This window comes from Orcinus orca, chromosome 7, assembly GCF_937001465.1.
Source record: "Orcinus orca chromosome 7, mOrcOrc1.1, whole genome shotgun sequence".
Classification (NCBI taxonomy): domain Eukaryota; kingdom Metazoa; phylum Chordata; class Mammalia; order Artiodactyla; family Delphinidae; genus Orcinus; species Orcinus orca.
The window spans coordinates 56,240,999-56,261,382 of record NC_064565.1 but is presented as its reverse complement, the minus strand read 5'-3'; the positions used below and the strand labels follow the sequence as shown (position 1 = coordinate 56,261,382).

Here is a 20,384-nt window from a genome sequence, read left to right as displayed (position 1 = left end):
ACATAATGATCAAGGGATCATTCCAAGAAGAAAATATAACAATTATATAAATATATATGAACCCAACACAGGAGCACCTCAATACATAAGGCAAATGCTAACGACTATAAAAGCGGAAATTTACAGTTACACCATAATAGTGGGAGACTTTAACACCTCACTTATACCAATGGACAGATCATCCAGACAGAAAACTAATAAGGAAACAAAAGCTTTAAATGACACAATATACCAGATAGATTTAGTTGGTATTTATAGGACATTCCATCCGAAAACAACAGAATACACTTTCTTCTCAAGTGCACATGGAACATTCTCCAGGATAGATCACATCTTGGGTCACAACTCAAGCCACGGTAAATTTAAGAAAACTGAAATCATATCAAGCATCTTTTCTCACAACAATGCTATGAGATTAGAAATAAGTTACAGGGAAAAAAAAGTGAAAAACACAAACACATGGAGGCTAAATAATACGTTACTAAATACTCTAGATATCACTGAAGAAATCAAAGAGGAAATCATAAATACCTACAGACAAATGACAACGAAAACATGACGATCCAAAACCTATGGGATGCAGCAAAAGCAGTTCTAAGAGGGAAGTTAAAAAAAAATACAACCCTACTTCAAGAAACAAGAAAAATCTCAAATAAACAACCTAACCGTAACACCTAAAGGAACTAGAGAAAAAAGAACAAACAAAACCCAAAGTTAGTAGAAGGAAAGAAGTCATAAAAACCAGAGCAGAAATAAGTGAAATGGAAACAAAGAAAGAATAGCAAAGATCAGTAAAACTAAAAGCTGGTTCTTTGAAAAGATAAACAAATTGATAAACTTTTAGCTGGACTCATCAAGAAAACGAGGGAGAGGACTCAAGACAATAAAATTAGAAATGGAAAAGGAGAACTTACAATGGACACCGCAGAAATACAAAGCATCATAAGAGACTACAATGAGCAAATGGACAACCTGGAAGAAATGGACAAATTCTTAGAAAGGTATAACCTTCCAAGACTGAACCAGGAAGAAATAGAAAATATGAATAGACCAATCAGAAGTAATGAAATTGAAACTGTGATTAAAAATCTTCCAACAAACAAAAGTCCAGGACCAGATGGCTTCACAAGTGAATTCTATCAAACATTTAGAGAGGAGATAACACCCTTCCTTCTCAAACTCTGCCAAAAAATTGCAGAGGAAGGAACACTCCCGAACTTATTCTATGAGGCCACCATCACCCTGATACCAAAACCAGACAACAATACTACAAAAAAAGAAAATTACAGACCAATATCACTGATGAATATAGATGTAAAAATCCTCAACAAAATACTAGGAAACAGAATCCAACAACACATTAAAAGGATCATACACCATGATCAAGTGGGGTTTAATCCAGGGATGCAAGGATTGTTCCATATAGGCAAATCAATCAATGTGATACATCACATTAACAAATTGAAGAATAAAAACCATATGATCATCTCAATAGATGCAGAAAAAGCTTTTGACAAAATTCAACACCCGTTTATGATAAAAACTCTCCAGAAAGTGGGCATAGAGGGAACCTACCTCAACATAATAAAGGGCATATATAAGAAACCCACAGCAAATATCATTCTCAATGGTGAAAAACTGAAAGCATTTACTCTAATACCAGGAACAAGACAAGGATGTCCTCTCTCGCCACTATTAGCCAACAGAGTTTTGGAAGTCCTAGCCACGGCAATCAGAGAAGAAAAAGAAATAAAAGGAATCCAAGTTGGAAAAGAAGAAGAAAAACTGTCACTGTTTGCAGGTGACATGATACTATACATAGAGAATCCTAAAGGTGCCACCAGAAAACTACTAGAGCTAATCAATGAATTTGGTAAAGTTGCAGGATACAAAATTAATGCACAGAAATCTCTTGCATTCCTATACACTAACAACGAAAGATCAAAACGAGAAATTAAGGAAACAATCCAATTCACCACTGCAACAAAAAGAATAAAATACCTAGGAATAAACGACTTAAGAAGGTAAAAGACCTGTATGAAGAAAACAATAAGACACTGATGAAAGAAATCAATGATGACACAAACAGATGGAGAGATATACCATGTTCTTGGATTAGAAGAAACAATATTGTGAAAATGACTATACTATCCAAAGCAATGTACAGATTCAATGCAATCCCTTTCAAATTATCAGAGGCATTTTTTACAGAACTAGGACAAAAAAATCTTAAAATTTCGATGGAGACATAAAAGACCCTGAATAGTCTATGCAGTATTGAGGGAAAAAAACAGAGCTGGAGGAATCAGACTCCCTGACTTCAGACTATACTACAAAGCTACAGTAATCAAGACAATATGGTAGTGGCACAAAAATAGAAATATAGATCAATGGAACAGAGCAATGGAAAAGGATAGAAAGCCCAGAGATAAAACCATGCACATATGCCCACCTAATTTACAACAAAGGAGGCAAGAACATACAATGGAGAAAAGACAGCCTCTTCAATAAGTGGTGCTGGGAAAACTGGACAGCTAAATGTAAAAGAATGAAATTAGAACACTCCCTAACACCAGACACAAAAATAAACTCAAAATGGATTAAAGACCTAAACGTAAGGCCAAAACTCTTCGAGGAAACCATAAGCAGAACACTCTATGACATACATCACAGCAAGATCCTTTTTGACCCACCTCCTAGAGAAATGGAAATAAAAACAAAAATAAACAAATGGGACCTAATGAAACTTAAAAGCTTTTGCACAGCAAAGGAAACCATAAACAAGATGAAAAGACAACCCTCAGAATGGGAGAAAATAGCTGCAAATGAAGCAACTGACAAAGGATTAATTTCCAAAATACACAGGCAGCTCATGCAGCTCAAAATCAAAAAAACAAACCACCCAATTCAAAAATGGGCAGAATATATGAATAGACATTTCTCCAAAGAAGACATACAGATTGCCAGCAAACACATGAAAGGATGCTCAACATCCCTAATCAATAGAGAAATGCAAGTCAAAACTACAATGAGGTATCACCTCACACCAGTCAGAATGGCCATCATCAAAAAGTCTACAAACAATAAATTCTGGAGAGGGTGTGTAGAAAAGGGAACCGTTTCACACTGTTGGTGGGAATGTACATTGATACAGCCACTATGGAGAACAGTATTGAGGTTCCTTAAAAAACTAAAAATAGGGACTTCCCTTGTGGTGCAGTGGTTAAGAATCTGCCTGCCAATGCAGGGGACATGGGTTCGAGCCCTGGTCCAGGAAGATCCCACATGCTGTGGAGTAATTAAGCCCGTGTGCCACAACTACTGAGTCTGCAACAGCTACTGAAGCCCGTGCGCCTAGAGCCCATGCTCCACAACAAGAGACGCCACCACAATGAGAAGCCTGTGCACTGCAACGAAGAATAGCCCCCACTCACCACAACTAGAGAAACCCTGCGCAGCAATGAAGACCCAACACAGCCAAAAGTAAATAAATAATTTATTTTGAAAAAAGAAAAACAACTAAAAATAGAAATACCATATGACCCAGCAATCCCACTACTGGGCATATACCCAGAGAAAACCATAATTCAAAAAGACATATGCACCCCAATGTTCACTGCAGCACTATTTACAATAGCCAGGTCATGGAAGCAACCTAAATGTCCACTGACAGATGAATGGATAAAGAAGTGGTACATATATACAATGGAATAGTACTCAGCCATAAAAAGGAATGAAATTGCATCATCTGTAGAGATGTGGATGGACCTAGAGACTGTCATACAGAGTGAAGTAAGTCAGAAAGAGAAAAACAAATATCAACGCATATATGTGGAATCTAGAAAAATGGTACAGATGAACTGGTTTGCAGGGCATAAATTGAGACACAGATGTAGAGAACAGACGTATGGACACCAAAGGGGGAAAGCAGCGTGGACTGGGGGTGGTGGTGAGATGAACTGGGAGATTGGGATTGGAAAAAAAAAAAATTAAATGGTGATGATGATGATTAAAAAAAAAAATCACTATATAATAGCCAAGACATGGAAGCAACCTACATGTCCATCTACAGATGAATGGATAAAGAAGATGTGGTATATATACACATAATGGAATATTAGCCATAAAAAGGTATGAAATAACTTTTGCAGCAACATGGATGGACCTAGAGATGATTACATTAAGTGAAGTAAGTCAGATAGAGAAAGACACACACCATATGATTTCACTTATATGTGGCATCTAAAAAAGTGACATAAATGAACTAATTTATAAAACAGAAATAAACTCACAGACATAGAAAACAAACTTATGGTTACCAGACTGAATAGTGGCAGGAGGGGAGTGGGGAGGAGATAAATTAGGATTTTGGGAGTAGTATATATATACTGATATGCCCAAAATATGTGAACAATAAGGACCTACCGTGTAGCACAAGGAACTATATTCAATGTCTTGTAATAACTTAGAGTGGAAAAGAATCTAAAAAGAATATATATATATATATATATACACACACACACACACACACACACACACACACATATATATGACTGAATCACTTTGCTGTACACCTAAAGCTAACATAACATTGTAATACTAATTATACTTCAATTTAAAAAAAATGGTTATAAGAAGAAAAAGAAAACCAAGTCTTCTCAATATTGAAAGAGCTAAGATTTTGTTTTTGTTTTATTTTGTTGCTTTTTCTAAGTATGTCACTTACTATATCGAAATTTGAACTCTTTTATTGTCAGTTTTGTTAAATATTAACACATATTATCTCACAGTGATTTTGATTATATTTAATCAAGTGTTCAAAACTTTTGACATTTTTAATAAATTTCTAAGTTTTGATAAAATCAAATTCTTTGACCTTGAGCTAACTTTGAGAGTTCTCTGAGGGCCCCTGGAAAGTCTCAAAGATTTGTTCTTTCATCTTGTAAAAAGAGAGATGTTAAATTGATTAGGTTTAGTTGGTATATTAAATTATGTGGGAAGTCTGTCAAATAGGAAGTGGTGTTTAACCTTATTTAGGTTATATTTTTATGAATATATGTTATTAATACAAGTGTTTCAAACATCTTATGAAATTCCTAGACATTTGTTAATGTTCTTACTGTTCATATGTGTCCATACGGCCTGATTTAATGTTATCAGTCATAATTCCAATTATCTTAAAATACTGTGCGTCACAAAAATAACTAAATTACTTTGTCAATTGCATTATAATGAGCTCTCATCAGATCTTTAACCATAACCATTTAAAGTCTTTTATTACTCACAGTTATTGTTTTACTTTTATTCTTCTCTGAAAGCATTTGCCATCAGCTGTAGTCCAAAAAGTGCTTTGTCTTTAAAGAGATTCATGAAAAAACTCTGACAAGTACTCTGGAGCACAGATTTCTGTTAACTTTTTAAGATGCCACTGGACTGGGTAAGAATTTCCAGAAATCTAATGGATAAACTGATGATTCTATAAAGCTGCTAACTGAGGATCCAGTAGAACAAAAATTAATTACATGAGACTGAATGAACTGATGAGGATGATTATAATTTCTATGACTTTTTGTTTGAAACATTACTGGTTCTTTGATGTTTTGTTTTCCAGATTTAAGGAATCCTTTTTCTCTTTTCTCTTAAGCTATCACTATCTATGGCCTGCAGCAAACTGGGGGATTATACTCTTATAAATAAGGATGAAACATATTTTTCCCCTACCTGATCCCTCCAAAATTTGGAAAACTCTTATTAAATATTCTTATTTTCATGGTAATGATGTTATCTGCATAAGTTCAATAAGCATCTGTTCTCCTTGTAATAGGACACAATTGAAAACACTGGTTTTATTACCAGTGCTTTGACTGGAATGTCATATTTGAGGATGATGTGCGTAGAATCAGATATAACCAGACAGAGTTAAGAAAGTGAGCTGACTTTAAAGAGCCAGTGCTTACAAAGCTCCTTGAAAAAACTGGTCTGGTATCTGGCTTACAGTGTTCCTGAACTCACAGGTGAGTAAGAAATGTCACTTCCTGGCAGGCCCAGCAATCCTAAAATATTTTGTGTACCTCAAGAAGAGAGAAATTCACCAAATCTATGGATATTGAAGGAAAATCTAATGGCAAGTTCTGAGCTTGACTTCCTGGCCTCAAGAGGCTTTTAAAAGTCTAGTCTGAGATCCCTTATTAAAAATTCCACTAAAGCAGACTTAAAAAAAAAAAAGTCTATATAGTCAATCAATATTCTTGCTAAACTTATGTAAATATAATCAGGCCAAGCTTAATGAGACAAGACTTATTTTGTAAACATATTAGTCCTACTTTGATTATCTTTGATAGAAATGGTAGGGAGAAATTCTATGTTTCAATGAGAAATTATAACCTACCTTTATAGATGTTCATTACCTTTGAGGTACTTTTATCTCTTTGTAAACTGAATCTTGCTTTTTTTGTGAATTTTGTCAGTAATTAAGGTTTCCAATTTTTCTCTCATCCTCTTGACATGGAGTCACTGAGAACTAAAACCTGACTGCCCAGGTCTGTATTGTTACTATCTAAAAAAGCCCTGGAATCTGAAGCTGGATGCTTCCATGCTCTGTTCTGAAAAATAACCATGACTGTGAGACACTGATGTATATGCCAGCAGCAGAGACATTCAAACTATAAAACAGGAAATTCATCGAATTGCCACTGCATGTTCTCACGTTTCAAGCCCAAGACCTAGAAATCTTTACTGACTGCCCTCTGGAGTCAAAAATTGGGTTAACAGTTTGTTCTAACCATTAAACTTTCTTTTTCTTTTGTTTCCACAGAAATGTATCTGATTAAATGCCTGAATGCTCACATGATATAGAAGCCTAACTTAGGTGGTTTCCCTATTCCCAGCTGCATCACTGCTTCCGGAAATGAGGCACAACTGTTTATCTGGACAGACCTATTCCCTGGAATGAGAGATTGATTCGATAAGATACGGAGCAATGTGCTCCACTTGTTCTTTTCTGCTTTTTCCAATCCATGTTTTTCTCATCCTTTACAGATCCTTTTCTCACAACTTCTAACTCAAATCTCTCTCCCTAGCTACCAACATGATTTTTAATATATGAAACTTAAAATTTCAAATGGGGGGTGAAAATATGACACTCTGACATAAAGATTATTTTGAGCTAAAGGCACATGAAAAGAAACAGAGACACACACAAAAACCCTTTCTGTCCTCTCCCTCTCTATCAGGAGGGGAAGGGTGATTCTTAATCATGGGAGAAAACTCTAGATTCTTATCAGCCCAGAGACAGCACTGAGAGGAATCTTCATAGCAGACCTTACTAAAACAATCCTTATCTTCCATGGGCTTCCCTGTATATTTTTCTTTCCATAGTTTGTTACCCATTAGAATCTAAACCCCTTTTCCTTTGTCTTGTCACTTTTCTAAAACTTTATCGTTCTTTGTTCAGATGTTATATTAACTCCAAGTCCTAACCACCCCTTTGAGTTCTTCATCACTGAACTCTTTAATAAGAGCATACTTTAATAAGCTCTGGTTTTCTCTTGTTAATCTGTTTTTATCAGTCTACTTTCTTGAGCCTTAGCTGAAGAACCTAGCAGGGTAGAGGGGGAGATTATTCTTCCCCTACAATGCCAAGTACATTCTTTCCAGTATACTGATAATCAAGTTTTAAAATGTTCAAACATCCCAGATGATGTTCACACTATCTGGAGAAATGCACAGTTTGAGGTGTTACTATATTAAGATGGACGTTGAAAGTAGAGTAAGATAAAAGTTATAATAGTTGTAAAAATATACTGGTGCACTGTAATTTACCCTTTAAAAAACATTTCCTCAGCCTTCTAACATCCCAGAGATGGGGTATTTGATTGTTTTTAACAACAAGAGAAAAATAACCTTGACAAGCAAGAGAGAGAGAGTGGAGAGTGAGGACGAGGGAGGGAGAGAAAGAAGGGAAAGAATTTCTTAAATTTCTTCTCAAGAATGTCTAATCCTGAAAGTGATTGATAGATCATAGAATTTCTCCTTTAATGTAGAGAAGATTCTCCTTTTGCAACTATATCATGAAGCTTATAGTCATATGGTAGAAGGAAGAAATGACATGGGAAAATAAAAGAAATGCCTGCTTCTTGCCATTTAAGGGACAGTGGGTAAAAAAAGCAGAAAAAACAGTTATAAAAGTGGTCGAGGGCTTCCCTGGTGGTCCAGTGGTTGAGAGTCCACCTGCCGATGCAGGGGACACGGGTTGGTGCCCCGGTCCGGGAGGATCCCACATGCCGCGGAGCGGCTTGGCCCATGAGCCATGGCCGCTGAGCCTCCGCGTCTGGAGCCTGTGCTCCGCAACGGGAGAGGCCACAACAGTGAGAGGCCCGCGTACCGAAAAAAAAAAAAAAAGTGTCAGACCCCTGAGCCATAATCTTGCTCCTTTAGCTGAAGATGCAGGTGTGTTACAGAAATTTAGGGCAACACTAAGAGCAGAGGAATTCTTGTCTCTCTCCCTGACGGAAAGAACGTAGTATGGGAGCTGCCTCAATCCAATCACCAGGGTGGGATGGAATGGCCAAGCTTAGAGTCCATTCTAGCCTCATGGCTCTTCCCACATGGCAGGGATGCTGACTGAGAGCCAGTGGGCCTCCCTGGAGAACATGGTGAAAGCACAACATGAATATGAGAGCTGACCAGGGATCACCCCTGGGCTTTGATACACACAGGAGGTTAGAGAACGGATGTACCATTCTCTAAATTCAGCACACGTCCCTGTAGAATGCCCAGAATGAGCCTGAATGGGTCATTTATTTGTAGACACCTGCCAGCACAACCCCAAGGACCAGCACGGTGCCTGGAGGACCCCTCCTGGCCAGTGTTCTAGATCACCTAACCCTCCCATAGTCCAAACCATCTTAGGAAGGATCAGAAAAAGAGAAAATGTTGAAACTAAATAATTTTTCAAAAGAAACAGTTAAATCTAGAGAAACTAATTATTGGCTCAGGCTATGTTTGGACTAACGTTAGTATGTCTCTACTTTCTTTTATTTATTTATTTAATTTATTTATTTTTGGCTGCATTCGTCTTCGTTCCTGCGCACAGGCTTTCTCTAGTTACGGTGAGTGGGGACTATTCTTCGTTGTGGTGCACGGACTTCTCATTGCTGTGGCTTCTCTTGTTGCAAAGCATGGGCTCTAGGTGCACAGGCTCAGTAGTTGTGGCTCGCAGGCTCTAGGGTGCAGGCTCAGTAGTTGTGGTGCACGAACTTAGTTGCTCCGCAGCATGTGGGATATTCCCGGACTAGGGCTCGAACCCATGTCCCCTGCATTGGCAGGTGGATTCTCAACCACTGCACCACCAGGGAAGCCCCTGTCTCTACTTTCTACTCCTTAGAGGCCAGTGAAAGAGCTAAGAGTCTCTGTACAGAATAATGGCACTATGTTTTCTTGGCACATCTGAGCATAGTGTGTGAAAATTTATGATGCCATTACAGTATTAACCACAGAGTCAGTTTCATAATACATATTACTACTGCCAAAAAAACCCAGTATACCCACTCAGTCTAAAAACCCACGGCAGGCAACAACACTCACTTTTCAGGGCCCTTAGAAATTTTTTTACTCCGGGGTGAGTTTGGAGAGAATGAAATCCCCATGTTGGCTAAAAGAAGAGGACTCTAGCCAGATTTCAAGATAATTAAACTGGTCAACCAGCTCCAAGACATTATCAGCTGCTGTTTTAATTGCTAATGAGATAGTCAGTTTCTATAATCTGGGAGATGGACCAAAAAACACGGGCTTGGTTTTCCTTTCGTTTTACATCAGTTCAGTGGAGAAGAGTGATCCTTCCCTCTTGGTACTCTCGCTCTACAAGCTGCTGATAACCTGTGGCAGAGAGGGAGCCCTGCTCTACCACCATGACACACACGTACAGAAGGAAGCACATTGGGTTCGACGGTTATTACCAAACACAAACATAATGTAGACCTAAGAAATTATTTCTGGGCATTCTAACCTGCAGGACCCACGTAACTCCCAAAAGACAAATACATAAAGAGAAAGGGTAGCTACCTTCTTGACGGAACAGGTAATCAAGAGGATGTGACCTCTGGTTGACCCTCGAGCTGGACCTGGGCAATCAGAGGTTCCCCACCTGCTCCCCTGTCCTACCGTTCAGACAGTGGGAGCTGTTCCAAGGACAGAGCCTTGAGAGTAAGGTGTTGCTGAGATCTTCTGGTCTGAATGCATGACTGAACATGGTTAATTAAGCTCTTATTATAAACTTTTAAGATTCTGCTGGGCAGGTGTGATGATCTACTCATCTTGCGACCGCCGAAGTAAAACCTCACAAGTAAGTTTCCTTGCTTATTAAATCTGCCACCTACCCATCTGGAGTGGCCTCTTTCTTCGGTTTCTCCTTGCCCTCCGTGTACAGGGGCCAGTTTGTGATCTAACACTTCTGGAAATATGTAGAGTGTGGCTCCTCAAAAAATTTGCAAACCCCTTTACGGTTTTTCCAAAACCTGTGTTCCTGAAATTAATATTCTGATTTAATAGATGTCATGTTGGTCTTGCAATACAGCTCTCTGTCATTACTTTGTTATTCATGACTTTCACTTGATATAATTGCACAAATGACACAGGAAGTTTGGCAGGGCTGGAATTAGAAAACACCTGGTTCACAAGAACTATGAGATCTAATGATGTCCAAATGCATCTGCTTAAGAAACATTCTAAAGCAACAGAAAATCCAGCAGAGATATTTAGTCTGTTTCAGTATTCAAGGCAAGTATATTTCCAGTGAATTAAAAATCTCACAGGAAGAATAAGGGGATGATTATAAATTGTTGACAAAATTAATAACAGAGCAGTCAGTTGGGGAAGCATAATTCTAATGATTATTGGCAATTTATTCTAACATTTCTAAGGCATAATGCCCTTAAACATTTTGTATGTACCTGTACTACAGCATATACTATATTATATTGAAATTACTTATATACATAGTGATTTCCATAGGTAAAAGTAGGCATGTTTTGGACAGGAGAACTGTTTTAAAATCTTTTTACAGTGCTGGAATTCAATCAATGCTATTAAATGATAACAAATGATCCTTTACTCTGTATGAATGGAAAACCTTTAAGATGAATTAAATTGAAATACTATGGAATAATTTAAAAAGTTTATTAGGATGAAATGTTTTGTAATAAATAGAACATATATCGAGGCTACGATGAGGTGAATGCGGAAGGTGAGTACAATTTATAACAAGAGATTTAAAAGGCCTTTCTGATGCCCCCCCCCATTTTTTAAACCAGATATATAATAATAAAAACTGTGAATATATATCAGTGTCCCTACAGACCTCCCTCTTTAAACCCTTGAAGCCTCCTTCCTCATACTGGCCCATCACTGAAAGGCTATAAGGCTTCTAGAAAGACCTCTTATTCTATCTTCATCTGGGACCATTAGTGTATCCTTCAAACAAGACTACAGAGGTTTGATGAACAAAATCCGATCCTTCCCTACCCCTACCCAGTAAGCTTTTAATCAGTTAAAATGAAACTAATATAATTGAAATGAAATCTACAAAAGCTTATTAATATGGTGATATGCAGTATTTCTACAGGGTGGCTGGGTGGGGAGGATGCAGGAGCTTCTGTCTCCTTGTGAAGGTAGATATAATTTCTCACTGGGGCTAAAATGACTTTCTCCTCAGAGTCCCAAGGCTGGGGAATGGTATACAAAAAGGGAGAGGTGGAGTTGGGCCTTCGCTCCTAAGATCAAGAAAAGGAAAGAAGAATGGGGCAGTTAAATGCTCACTAGACAAGTCAGAGGAAGGAGACAGTGTTGGATTAATGGGCTACTTCTGTCTTAATGACTGGGTTTTATTTGAAAGAAACTAAAACAATATATGATTCTAAAAGCACTTTTGTTTCAATTTCATCATCTAAAAAGATTACAAAGTTTACTCTTCTACTTTAAGTAAAAACAGAAACATATTTTAAAAGTTATCCTTTCTTAAGAATTTGCAATACAATACTGAGGAACTATGTCAAAATATCTTTATTTTATTCAACACCCTGCTTCCCCAAATTGTAAAGATGATGCAAGAATGACCGAAAATTGTGAAGAACTGATCTAACTTGTTGCTTGTAACAATTTAAGTTCAGTTACAAAAAATTGAGCTCCACTGTTTTTCAATCATGTACTATCAATAATTTATGTAAAGGCTAGGAACTTGAAAGAAAAAAATATTTATTAAAAAAATCCCTAGCCCTGTCATTTAGTAGTTGGTTTTCAATAACATATTATGTAAAGGCTAAGAACTTGAAAGACAGAGATATTAAAATCTAATCTCTGACCTCTATGAGTGCGTGAGAGAGACAAAGAAAGCAATAATTATGATAAAATAGGATAAGTACTACGATAAAATAATCCTAAGGTACTGAAGCACCAGGAAAAAAGGGCTTCCAATTCAGCTAAATTCCTTCTTTTCTCAGCAGTGCATCAAATGGCCAGTTACAATAGTTTGTATGAAAAGCTTCCTATTTTTGAGGACTTTAACCCAGAGGTTATCAATTCTTACTGAGCACCAGTATCACTTGAGAATATTTTGAAAATGTACCTATGTCCAGACTGTTCAGGCTAGAGAGAAACCTAGAGATTTCTAGAGATTTAGTTATTTTGGGGTAGAGACGGAGCACCAACATTTAAAGGAAAAAAAAAAAAAATTTCCCCAGCTGATTCTGCTGTGTGGTTAAGGCTGAGAACCACTTCCGTCTCCAGGTTTCTCTGGTTATTATGCAAAAATTTAAAAGAGAATAGTTCAGGGCAAGAGTTGCTTTTCACAAAATTTCATTTTAAGACAGGAAAAGATTGAAAAGAGGATCCTGAAACCAAAATTGGGGTCATAGGGTTAAACAAATTCAGCATAGGACATGTAACATTAACAGAGGAAGGCAAAATCATGCTGCAAACTAAATTAATTCTCTGAAGACTTATTAGTAGGAAGAAAGTCAACGAGCAATGTAGAAAATGATTTAAGCCCCCGCCACTGCCATTTTATCTAGGGGCAAACTCTGTCAAAGACTATTTAGTGGTTTGCCCTATTACCACAAACTTATCACCATCTGTTCCTTTTGTATGTTCCTCTCTTTCTGCTGAAAAGAAAAGCTTCCCAGTATATTATTAGGTTTCCTATTATATACATTCAATCCTGTGGCTTGAATATCACAGTTTTGCAATTAGAAAGCAGCATTTTTGCCCTCCAAATGTCCCCACAACACTCAGTACTTGTTAACTTCCATAGCATCACTGATTTTTAACTTCTGAGATTTCCCCGAAACACGCTGAAATGAGAAAAAAAAAAAAAGATTGTGTTAAAGCTTATGAGCGTAACTTCTGACCCAGGCTATTTTTGTCTCTTCACCTTTATCAGAATACCTGTTATGATCTTAAGAGTACTCTTATTAGAACATCTGATTTCAGTTGCTCTGTTCACTGGAGAAGCTGAAGATATCTGTGCTTCATTTTCAAATATTAGCTTTTTCTCCCCTGAAAAACTTCAAGGAAAATTTTGTTGGAATATGTTGATGCAAATAGGGAAAATCTTGGTTTAATGCTTATTTAGACATCATTCTGGTGGCATTTTAAAATTCAATTTCTCATTAGAGGAATAATGTTAATGGAGAGAATGTGGGTCCAGGGGACTATGTGTAGATACAACCTATTGCTACCACTGCATTTTGATTTGTCCTTGCAGATACTCAGAATTTTTCATTAACCAAGTTTCCACAACTGGAATTGGGCAAATCTTCCTCTTATTCCATTGAGATGATTTGGCTATGTTCTTTCTTCCAGGGAGCTAGGCCAGGTAATATATGAATGGCCCTTTCCATAACTCAGTGCTGTGCTTTACAAGCATACAAGAGTGATAGCTCACATGCCAACATAATGCTAAGCACTTATAAAAAGACAAAAACAATAAAATGGATTCACTAGTATTTCTATTGCTTAAAATCTATGGTAGAGAGATTTGCTTTCTTCCACCTCATGGGCAAGAGCCCCTCCCCAAATTCCTGAGTTGATAATTTCAGTGGGGGAGGCTCCTGTGAAAGAAGGCTTAGCTGGGATAAGTGCCCTTTTCAACCCAGCATGACTGAAGACAGAGGTGGGGAGAAGACTGAGAAGACTGGGCGTGGGAGGACCGCATGGCCGACAGGGTCTTGGTGCTCTGGCTGGGTGTCAGGCCTGAGCCTCTGAGGTGGGAGAGCCGAGTCCAGGACACTGGACCACTAGAGATCTCCAGGCCCCACATAATATCAATCAGCAAGAGCTCTCCCAAAGATCTCCATCTCAACATTAAGACCCAGCTCCACCCAATGGAGAGCAAGCTCAAGTGCTGGAAGCCCCGAGCCAAACAACTAGCAAGACAGGAATACAACCCCACCGATTAGCAGAGAGGCTGCCTAAAATCATACTAAGTTCACAGACACCCCAAAACATACCAACAGATGAGGCCTTGCCCACCAGAAACACAAGATCCAGTCCCACCACCAGAACACAGGCACCAGTTCCCCTTCAACAGGAAGCCTACACAACCCACTGAACCAACCTCAACCACTGGGGGCAGACACCAAAAACAACGGGAACTATGAACCTGCAGGCTGAGAAAAGGAGACCCCAAACACAGTAAGTTAAACAAAATGAGAAGACAGAGAAATATGCAGCAGATGAAGGAGCAAGGCAAAAACCCACCAGATCAAACAGATGAATAGGAAATAGGAAATCTACCTGAAAACAAATTCAGACTAATGATAGTAAAGATGATCCAAAATCATGGAAGTAGAACAGAGAAAATACAAAAAATGTTTAACAAGGACCTAGAAGAACTAAAGAGCAAACAAACAATGATGAACAACATAATAAATGAAATTAAAAGTTCTCTAGAAGGAATCAATAGCAGAATAACTGAGGCAGAAGAACGGGTAAGTGACCTGGAAGATTAAAGAGTGGAAATAACTGCTGCAGAACAGAATAAAGAAAAAAGAATGAAAAGAATTGAGGACAGTCTCACAGACCTCTGGGACAACATTAAACATACCAACATTCCAATTAATGGGGTCCCAGAAGAAGAAGAGAAAAATAAAGGGTCTGAGAAAATATTTGAAGAGATTATAGCTGAAAACTTCCCTAAGATGGGAAAGGAAATAGTCAAGTCCAGGAAGTGCAGAGAATCCCATACAGGATAAATCCAAGGAGAAACATGCCAAGACACATATTAACCAAACTATCAAAAATTAAATACAAAGAACAATATTAAAAGCAGTAAGGAAAAAAACAACAAATAACATACAAGGGAATCCCCATAAGGTTAACAGCTGATCTTTCAGCAGAAACTCTGCAAGCCAGAAGGGAGTGGCAGGACATATTTAAAGTGATGAAAGTGAAAAACCTACAACCAAGATTACTCTACTCACCAAGGATCTCATTCAGATTTCACAGAGAAATTACAACCTTTACAGATAAGCAAAAGTTAAGAGAATTCACCACCACCAAACCTGCTTTACAACAAATGCTAAAGGAACTTCTCTATGCAGGAAACACAAGAGAAGGAAAAGACATACAAAAACAAACCCAAAACAATTAAGAAAATGGTAATAGAAACATACATATCAGTAATTACCTTAAATGTAAATGGATTAAATGCTCCAACCAAAAGACACAGACTGGCTGAACAGACACAAAAACAAGACCCATATACATGCTGTCTATAAGAGACCCAATTCAGACTAGGGGCACATACAGACTAAAAGTGAGGGATGGAAAAAGATACTACATTCAGTTAGAAATCAAAAGAAAGGTGGAGTAGTAATTTTCATATCAGAAAAAAGAGACTTTAAAATAAAGACAATTACAAGAGACAAGGAAGGACACTACATAATGATCAAGGGATCAATCCGAGAAGATATAACAATTGTAAACATTTATGCACACAACATAGGAGCACCTCAATACATAAGGCAAATGTTAACAGCCATAAAAGGGGAAATTGATGGTAATACAATAATAGTAGGAGACTTTAACACACCACTTTCACCAATGGACAGACCACACACAAAGAAAATAAATAAGGAAACACAAGCTTTAAATGACACGTTATTCAAGACGGACATAATTGATATTTATAGGACATTTCATCCAAAACAACAGAATACACTTTCTTCTCAAGTGCTCATGTAACACTCTCCAGGATACATCATATCTTGGGTCACAAACCAAGCTTTGTTAAATTGAAGAAAATTGAAATCATATCAAGTATCTTTTCCGACAACAATGCTAAGGAACTAGGTACCAATTATAGGAAAAAAACTGTAAAAAATACAAACACATGGAGGTTAAACAATATGCTATAAAATAACCAAGAGATCACTGAAGAAATCAAAAAATTAGTAGAAATAAATGACAATGAAAACACGACGACCCAAAACCTATGGGACGCAGCAAAAGCAGTTCTAAGAGGGAAGTTTATAGCAATACAGCACTACCTAAAGAAACAAGAAAAATCTCAAATAAACAACCTAACCTTACACCTAAGCAATTAGAGAAAGAAGAGAAAAATCCCTCAAAGTTAGCAGAAGGAAAGATATCATAAAGATCACATCGGATAAATGGAAAAACAAAAGAAATAACTGAAAAGAAATGAAGGAAACAATAGCGAAGATCAATGAAACTAAAAGCTGGTCCATTGAGAAGATAAACAAAATTGATAAACCTTAGCCAGACTCATCAAGAAAAAAAGTGAGAAGACTCAAATCAACAGGATTAGAAATGAAAAAGAAGTAACAACTGACACTACAGAAAAACAAAGGATCATGAGAGATTAATAAAAGCAACTATATGTCAATAAAATGGACAACCTAGAAGAAATGGAAAAATTCTTAGAAAAGCAAAACCATCCAAGTCTAAATGAGGAAGAAAAAGAAAATTTGAACAGCACTAAAATTGAAACTGTGACTAAAAATCTTCGAACAAACAAAAGCCCAGGACCAGATGGATTCACAGGTGAGTTCTATTAAACATTCAGAGAAGAGCAAACACATACCCTTCTCAAACTCTTCCAAAATACAGCAGAGGGAGAAACACTCCTAAACTCATTCTACGAGGCCATCACTCTGATACCAAAACCAGACAAAGATGTCACAAAAAAGAAAACTACAGGCCAATATCACTGATGAACATAGATGCAAAAATCCTCAACAGAATGCTAGCAAACAGATTCCAACAGCACATTAAAAGGATCATACACCATGATCAAGTGGGGTTTATCACAGGAATGCTAGGATTCTTCAATTTACGAAAATCAATCAATGTGATACATCATATTAACAAACTGAAGGATAAATATCATATGACATTCTCAATAGATGCAGAAAAAGCTTTCGACAAAATTCAACACACATTTATGATAAAAACTCTCCGGAAAGGAGGCATAGAGGGAACCAACCTCAACATAATAAAGGCCGTATATGACAAACCCACAGCCAACATCGTTCTCAAAGGTGAAAAACTGAAACAATTTTCCCTAAGATCAGAAACAAGACAGGTTGCCCACTCTCACCACTATTATTCCACATAGTTTTGGAAGTTTTAGCCACAGCAATCAGAGAAGAAAAAGAAATAAAAGAAATCCAAATTGGAAAAGAAGTAAAGCTGTCACTGTTTGCAGATGATATGATACTATACATAGAGAATCCTAAAGATGCTACCAGAAAACTACTAGAGCTAATCAATGGATTTGATAAAGTAGCAGGATATAAAATTAATGCACAGAAATCCCTTGCATTCCTATACACTAATGATGAAAAATCTGCAAGAGAAATTAAGGAAACACCCATTTACCACTGCAGCCAAAAGAATAAAATACCTAGGAATAGACCTACCTAAGGAGACAAAAGACCTGTATGCAGAAAAGTATGACACTGATGAAAGAAATTAAAGATGATACAAATAGATAAAGAGATATACCATGTTCTTGGATTGGAAGAATCAACATTGTGAAAATGACTCTACTACCCAAAGCAATCTACAGATTCAATGCAATCCTTATCAAACTACCAATGGCATTTTTCACAGAACTAGAACAAAACAGTTCACAGTTTGTATGGAAACACAAAAGACCCCGAATAGCCAAAGCAATCTTGAGAAAGAAAAATGGAGCTGGAGGAATGAGGCTCCCAGACTTCAGATTATACTACAAAGCTACAGTAAAGACAGTATGGTACTGGCACAAAAACAGAAAGATAGATCAATGGAACAGGACAGAAAGCCCAGAGATAAATCCACACCCATATGCTCACCTTATCCTTGATAAAGGAGTCAAGAATATACAATGGAGAAAAGACAGCCTCTTCAATAAGTGGTGCTGGGAAAACTGGACAGCTACATGTAAGAGAATGAAATTAGAACACTTCCTAACACCATACACAAAAATAAACTCAAAATGGATTAAAGACCTAAGTGTAAGGCCAGACACTATAAAACTCTTAGAGGAAAACATAGGCAGAACACTCTATGACATAAATCACAGCAAGATCCTTTTTGAAATAAAAGGATCCTTTTCATCCTTTTGGAAATAAAAATAAAAATAAACAAATGGGACCTAATGAAACTTCAAAGTTTTTGCACAGCAAAGGAAACCATAAATAAGATGAAAAGATAACCCTCAGAATGGGAGAAAATATTAATCTCCAAAATTTACACACAGCTCATGCAGCTCAATATCAAAAAAATAAACAACCCAATCCAAAAATGGACAGAAGATCTAACTAGACATTTCTCCAAAGAAGACATATAGCTGGCCAACAAACACATGAACAGATGCTCAACATCACTAATTATTAGAGAAATGCAAATCAAAACCACAACGAGGTATCACCTCACACTGGTCAGAATGGCCATCATCAAAAAATCTACAACAAATAAATGTTGGAGAGGGTATGGAGAAAAGGGAACCCTCTTGCACTGTTGGTGGGAATGTAAATTGATACAGCCACTATGGAGAACAGTATGGAGGTTCCTTAAAGAACTAAAAATAGAACTAGCATTTGACCCAGCAATACCACTACTGGGCCTATACCCTGAGAAAACCATAACTGAAAAAGAGACATGTACCACAATGTTCACTGCAGCTCTAATTACAATAGCCAAGACATGGAAGCAATCTAAGTGTCCATCAATAGATGAATGGATAAAGAAGATGTGGCGCATATATACAATGGAATACTATTCAGCCATAAAAAGAAACAAAATTGAGTTATTTGTAGTGAGGTGGATGGACCTAGAGACTGTCACACAGAGTTAAGTAAGTCAGAAAGAGAAAAACAAATACCGTATGCTAACACATATATATGGAATCTAAAAAAGAAAAATGTTTCTGATGAACCTAGGGGCAGGAGCGGAATAAAGACACACACGTAGAGAATGGACTTGAGGACACGTGAGGGGGAAATGTAAGCTGGGACGAAGTGAGAGAGTAGCACTGACATATATACACTACCAAATGTAAAATAGATAGCTAGTGGGAAGCAGCTGCATAGCACAGGGAGATCAGGTCCATGTTTTGCGACCACCTAGAGGGGTGGGATAGGGAGGGTGGGTGGGAAGAGCAAGCGGGAGGGGATATGGGGATATATGTATACGTATAGCTGATTCACTTTGTTATACAGCAGAAACTAACACACTCTTGTAAAGCAATTATACTCCAATATAGATGTTAAGAAAATCTATGGTAGATAATATGGCAAAATGAGGAGAATGAGGAGTGTGTTCCAAATCAAAGAAGAAGAGAAATCTGAGAAAAAAGATTTTAATGAAGTGGAGATAAGCAATCTGTCCAATAAAGAGTTCAAAGTTACAGTTAAACATGCTCACTGAACTCAGGAAACAAATGGATGAACACCGTGAGAATTTCAAGAGAGAGAAAATATAAGAAAGTACCACACAGAATTTATAACTGAAATTAAAAAAACACTTACAGGGTTCAACAGCAGACTGGATGAAGTAGAAGAATGAATCAGCAAAGTGGAAGAAAAAGCAGTGAAAATCACCTGCATAGAGCAGCAAAATAAGAAAAAAAACTTTTTTAAGTAATGATAACTTAAGAGACCTTTGAGACAACATGAAGTAGAACAACAGTTTCATTATATTGGTCCCTGAAGGAAAACAGAAAGGGCCAGAAAAATTATTTGAAGAAATAATGGGAAGAAAACTTCCTTAATCTGGGGAATGAAACAGACATCCAGGTCAAGGAAGCACACAGCGTCCCAAACAATACAAACTCAAAGAGAAGCACACACTGAGACACATTAAAATTAAAATGACAAAATTTA

General features: G+C 37.3%; 1 protein-coding gene across 4 annotated transcripts in view; it reads right to left on the bottom strand.

Annotated features, from left to right (window-relative positions):
* The window catches only part of B3GALT1 (beta-1,3-galactosyltransferase 1), a 600,428-nt gene that overhangs the window by 297,621 nt on the left and 282,423 nt on the right, over positions 1-20,384 (bottom strand). The gene's annotated exons all lie outside the window — the stretch shown is intronic.